Raw genomic sequence first — 6,676 nt, forward strand, 5'->3', positions numbered from 1 at the left:
ATAAACTAGTGAAACTTGTTTTGCCATTTGTTTGGGGGATGTCAGCATTCATCAGAGACACATGCTAAAAATGAGGTTTGAGCTGTTATAAGAGTAGCAAAGGTCAGGGAATAGGTCCAATTCAGATGGTGATACCATGCTGTCCCAGGCACAAAACCATATGAACTTTCTCACAAAGGACAAGACAGCTATCTATGACCCAAATGGCTCTGAACCTATCCCCAAATGACAAAATGAAACTCTCTTTTCTTAAGGTGAGAGGACTTCCCCTAATGGTGAACAGTTGCATCATTATATATCTGACTGGCCAGTGTCAGTTCAACTTTCCACAAGTCATGTCTATGACAAATCAATGTTTCCTTGAAAGGGAAAGGAGTTCCCTCATCCAGTGATTCCTTGAAACCAATCCAGTCTCTAGAAAATCTTACCTGATAAAAATGAGCTGTTTTGAGACTTAGTTGAGCTTGATTCTCTCTGACGCTTCCTCAGTCTGCTCAAAGATTTTTTCCTCACTTAATACTCCATCCCCCCTGGAGAAATAGGTTATGTCCCCTTTAATTGGCAAGCTTCCTTTCCTTTGGAATGGTTCAGGGAACTCTTCCAAAAAAGATTCATGGGATCAACAGGTGGTGTCATGGAGATGGAAGTGTTACTATATAATTCTGATGGGTTTGTATTAATCTGGAAGAAAGAAGATTCCTTTTTTAAATTCTTTATATATAATATGGAATTTGTTCCTCTTACCTTAGGTGGATTATTTTAAATCTTCACACTTCTATTTAAATTAGTTTGTCATTTTAAACTTTAATTTGAAATTCCATCATAGTGTGGCTTAGTTTAATTTACATGGATGTGTTTTTTTAACAATAGGGTGTCTAAAGGGGCAAAGTTTTCTATCATCATCCTAAGCTTTTAGGGAGAAGTTTGGACAGATGTAATAGGGTATAGTGAGTAAGTATGATACAGCTAGAGCCTCACTATCAACTTAGTTAACAAGATATTTTGCATATAGGAGGTTTATGGCCTCTTAACCACTTTATTATACAAATGATTCTGATGCAGAATGGAGAATCCTTGACTATATCAAAAATATCTGTGCAGAGACCCCAATATTTTTGGAGCTACTCCTGCTCATCATCAGCACCTCACAACAGGAGAAGAAATCTATGACTTTTGTTATGCTATTATCTGTGCTATAATTCTAATATTTTCATTGCTGCTTTGACTCATATTCCCGCTTATTAGGTAAACCACTATAAATTTGAAAGATGTGTTATCATCTTTTATATGGACAAAGATTATGAAATTTTGAGGTGTTTCTGAAGGCTCTTGAATTCTTCCAATTCTTTTTGTCTTGTTTTATTTTTTACCCTTTTTTTTTTATCTTATTGCCCATGAAAGGAGGACTGTCTAGTTATTTAAATGATGGAAGGTCCTTCCCCAAATCATTAAGATCTTGCAAGGAGTGATATGTGCTAAAACAGCAATTTTCTGATGCAGTTCCCTTACCCTAACACAGTTTTCTCCCTCTTAGCCCACCAAACAACTCCTACATAATCTATATTATTTGAAGTCCCCAAAAGGGAGATCACAGCTCCCTTTTAGTATTTGAGTATTAAAAAGACAATAATCTATAACTCTTAGAGGTCTCATCCTTTCTCTAAGAAATTTCCTAGTAGCCAGTCTTAGTATTCTATATTTATGATTAATTCAACATAACAAAAATTATAAATAAAATTGTTAATCATCCCCCTTCACATGCAACTTTATCCAATAGTTTTTAAGAACTTCTTCCTGACATCTGGTTTTAGTTGCATTAAGAAGAATAATTCCAAAATACTCACCATAGTCTCTTTCATATCTTAAGAAGAGATTGCAGATATTATCATACGTGAAGTCATCTCTACAAATAAATAAAAAAAAAAAGGAGGGGCAAGGAGGTGTATTACTTTCCTTGACTTCCAATATCCTAGAAGGAGATATGGCAATCACCAGTCTCACCACTTCAGTCATATCATCTCCTTGAATGCCGGATCCCAGGATCAGTATATTTCTATTACAACACTGGTCTTAGTATATCTTATATCTTCAGTAGATAGCTTTGTAGGCCTCATTGTTACATAGTATTTGCCAGCATTTGAGAACATTCAAAGCACTAAGCAATTTCCCAAATATAATCCAACTTATTTGTTTTCCTATTCAATTCTAGGCCTCATAATTGTACCAACTAAATGGACTACATATCTAATTCCATTGCAAAATCCTAGGCAACATGAATTTTTCATAATAGAATAACACAGTTGGATAACTTAATAATCATCTAGTTCAATCACTATCTGGAAAAAAATTTTTTTTTCACACCATTCTGGACAAGAATAGACAGCCTTTGAACCTAGGGAGAAAGTCATCAAGGAGATGAACCTTAAGAGTGGGAATGATGGTATTTATAACTCCAGATATAAATATCTATTTGATTGTCACAACAACTCTATGAAATAGATGCTGTTATTATCTTCAATTTGTTGCTGTTGTTATCACAAAGGTGCTGTCTTGACTTGTATGTGAATTGAATATGAGTGGAGCAGAGCTTTGTGAAGTCATCAACTTTACTATCTCCTCTAGAGTCATGAGTAGTGATGGACCAAAATGTGCAGACAGAGGTTAGGTGACTTGCTCAGGATCACACAGTCAATTAGTGTCTGAGGTCATATTTGAAGTAAACTCTTGATTCCAGGTACTATGCTCTATCTGCTGCAATATTTAGCTAGCTTAGGTGAAGAAATAGAAAGGTTCTAGGAGTATAAAGTAAGAATTAAAAAGTTTTCCATAAATATTCTTAATCTCAGTAAAGTAGTAATGAAGGTAGCAGTATTGTTATTTCTAGTATTTAAAAATTAATTTATTTGTTAGAGTAGAGTTCTTAATGAAGGATTTTAAAAAAATATCAAGTGCTCTTGGATAGGTCAAGCAAATATAATAAAAAGGACAATACTAGAATTCTTCTTTGGTCACAAATTCCTTCCTCCTCCACAAATGTGAGAGGTAAACTATCCTATGTTCTTCTAATTTTTTTATAATATCATTATTTATATCTAGATAATGAATCCATTTCAACCTTATCTTGGTATATGGTGTTAGTTGTGGGTCTAAACCTACTTTTGACCATACCAGTTTCCAATTTTCCCCAACAGTTTTTGTCAAATAGTGAATTCTTATCCCAAAAGCTGGCGTCTTCAGATTTGTCAAATACTAGATTGCTATAGTCATTGATGATTTTGTTCTGTGAACTTAACTTATTCCATTGATCAGCTACTCTGTTTCTTAGTCAGTACCAAATGGTTTTGATGACCACTTCTTTATAATATAGTTTTAGATCTGGTACAGCTAGGTCACCTTCATTTGCTTTTCTCTTCATTAATTCCTTTGAAATTTTTGACCTTTTGTTCTTCCAGATGAATTTGGTTGTTATTTTTTCTAGTTCAGTAAAATAGTTTCTTGGGAGTTTGATTGGCATAGCACTATTTATTAATAGATTAGTTTAGGTAGTATTGTTCCTCTTTATTATATTTGCATAACCTATCCAAGAGCACTTGATATTTTTCCAATTGCTTAGATCTGACTTAATTTGTGTGAAAAATGTTTTGTAGTTTTGCTCATATAGTTCCTGACTTTCCCTTGGCAGATAGATTCCCAAATTTTATACTATCCACAGTTATTTTAAATGGCATTTCTCTCTGGATCTCTTGCTATTGGATTTTGTTAGTGATATGTAAAAATGCTGATGATTTATGTGGATTTATTTTGTATCCTACAACTCTGCTAAAGTTGTGGATTATTTCTAACAGTTTTTTAGTTGATTCTTTTGGGTTCTCTAAATATACCATCATATCATCTGCAAAGAGTGATAATTTGGTTTTCTCATTACCTACTCTCTTTTGATCTCTTTTTCTTCTCTTATTGCCAAAGCTAGAATTTCTAATATAATATTGAATAGTAATGGTGATAGTGGGCAACCTTGTTTCACCCCAATCTTATTGGGAATAGTTCCAGTTTATCCCCAATTACATATGATGTTTACTGATGGTTTTAAATAGATGCTACTAACTATTTTAAGGAAAAGTCCATTTATTCCTATAATCTCTAGTGTTTTTATTAGGAATGGGTGTTAGATTTTATTAAATGCTTTTTCTGCATCTATTGAGATGATCATATGGTTTTTATTAATTCGGTTATTGATATGGTCAATTATGCTAATAGTTTTCCTAATATTGAATAAATCCTTCATTCCTGGTGTAAATCCTACTTGGTCATGGTGTATTATCCTTAGGATGATTTTCTGTAATCTCTTTGCTAATTTTTTATTTAAGATTTTTGCATCAATATTCATTGGGGAGACTGATCTATAGTTTTCTTTCTCTGTTTTCAACCTATCTGGTTTAGGTATCAGTATCATGTCTGTGTCATAAAAGGAATTTGGTAGGAGTCCTTCATTCCCTATTTTTTCAAATAGTTTATATAGTATTGGAGTTAATTGTTCTTTAAATGTTTGGTAGAATTCCCATGTATTGTCTGTTCCTAGGGAATTTTTTTTTTAGGGAGTTGATTAATAGCTTGTTCTACTTCTTTTTCTAAAATGGGACTATTTAAGTAATTTATTTCCACTTCTGTTAATCTGGGCAATCTATATTTTTGTAGGTATTCCTCCATTTCACTTAGGTTGTTAAATTTATTGGCATAAAGTTGGGCAAAGTAACTCCTAATAATTGCTCTAATTTCCTCTTCATTGGTAGATAGTCCTCCCTTTTCATTTTTGAGACTGACAATTTGATTTTCCTCTTTCCTTTTTCTAATCAAATTAACTAAAGGTTTATCTATTTTGGTTTTTTTTCATTAAATCAACTCAGTTTTATTTATTAATTCCATAGTTTTTTTTTTTTTTTTAGTTTCAATTTTATTGATTTTTCCTTTTATGTTTAGAATTTCAAATTTGGTATTTGATGGGGGGGGGTGTTCTAATTTGTTCTTTTTCTAGCTTTTTTAGTTACAAGCTCAGTTCATCTTTTCTTTTTCTATTTTATGCAAGTGAGCCTCTAGAGATCTAAAATTTCCCCTTATTATCACTTTGGTTGCATACCACAAATTTTGGTACGTTATCTTATTATTGTCATTCTTTTGGATAAAATTATTGATGTGTCTACGATTTGCTATTTCACCCATTCATTCTTTAGGATGAGATTATTTAATTCCCATTACTTTTCGGTCTATTTTCCCTTGCCCTTTTGTTGGATGTAGTTTTTATTGCATCATGATCTGAAAAGAATGCATTTACTATTTCTGCCTTTCTACATCTGAGGTCTTTGTGTGCTAATATATGGTCAGTTTTTATGTAGGTTCCATGAGCTGCTGAGAAGAAAGTGTATCCTTTCTGTCTCCATTCAATTTTCTCCAAATATATATCATATCTAGCTTTTCTAGTATTCTATTTACTTCTTTAAGTTCTTTCTTATGTATTTTTAATTTGATTTATCTAATTCTGAGAGAGGAAGGTTGAGATTTCTCACTATTATAGTTTTGCCATCTATTTCTTCTTGCAACTCTCTTAACTTCTCCTTTAAGAATTTAGATGCTATTTAACATGTATAGGACTGCTTGCCATCTAAAGGAGGGGATAAAAGGAGGGAGGGGAAAAGTCGGAACAGAAGTGAGTGCAAGGGTTAATGTTGTAAAAAATTACCCAGGCATGGGTTCTATCAATAAAAAGTTATAATTATAAAAAAAAGAATTTAGATGCTACACCACTTGGTGCATATATGTTTAATATTGATATTGCTTCATTATCTATGCTACCCTTTAGCAAGATACAGTTTCCTTCCTTATCTCTTTTAATTAGATCAACTTTTGCTTTTGTTTGATCTGATCTTTTTTTTTTTTTACTTCACCTGAAGCATGATAGAATTTTGCTCCAGCCTTTTACCTTTACTCTGTATGTATCACTCTGCTTTAAAAGTGTTTCTCGTAAACAATATATTATAGGATTCTGGCTATTAATCCACTCTGCTATCCACTTACGTTTTTTGGGAGAGGTCACCCCATTCACATTTACAGTTAAAACTAATAATTCTGTATTTCCTGCCATCTTATTAACCCCAAATCATACTTTTCTTTTTCCTTTTCTCCTTTCCCTCCTCCTCAGTATTTTACTTATGAGCACTACTTGCCTCAAGCAATCCTCCCCCTTTAGAGACACTACCCCTTTCTCCTACTGTTTCTGTTTTCCCTTCTATTTAGCCTATCCCTTCCCTTTTTGCCTTTCACCTCCCACTTTTCTATAGGTGAGAAAAGTTTCTCAGTGAAACCAAATATATCTAATATTCTTTTTTTAAGCCAAATCTGATGAGAGTAAGATTCATACAATAGTCAATATTCCTCACTCTCCCTTCAATTATAATGTTTTCTTTGCCTCTTTCTGAGATGTGATTTCCTTCATTTTACCTCCACTTCCCCCCCCTTTTTTTCTGTTACAATCCCCTTTCCACCTCTAATTTCTTCTTTTATATTATAACAGTAAAATCAGATTATACATGTATCCTTTATACCCATAACAGAAATAGTTCTCAGGAGGTTTTCTTTTTTTTTCTTTTTACCTTGTTGTGCTTCTCTTGAGTTTTATATTTGG

At 32.9% G+C, this 6,676-nt stretch overlaps 1 long non-coding RNA gene across 1 annotated transcript; it reads right to left on the reverse strand.

The window, feature by feature from the left end:
- Positions 1 to 411: 411 nt before the first annotated feature.
- Positions 412 to 6,676, reverse strand: LOC116421137. The gene is made up of 3 exons (XR_004231442.1): positions 6,645 to 6,676; positions 1,845 to 1,903; positions 412 to 681 (listed from the first exon to the last, which is right to left on the reverse strand). It is a non-coding gene; the product is annotated as an uncharacterized LOC116421137 (long non-coding RNA).

The sequence above is a fragment of the Sarcophilus harrisii genome, chromosome 2, assembly GCF_902635505.1.
Source record: "Sarcophilus harrisii chromosome 2, mSarHar1.11, whole genome shotgun sequence".
NCBI lineage: Eukaryota > Metazoa > Chordata > Mammalia > Dasyuromorphia > Dasyuridae > Sarcophilus > Sarcophilus harrisii.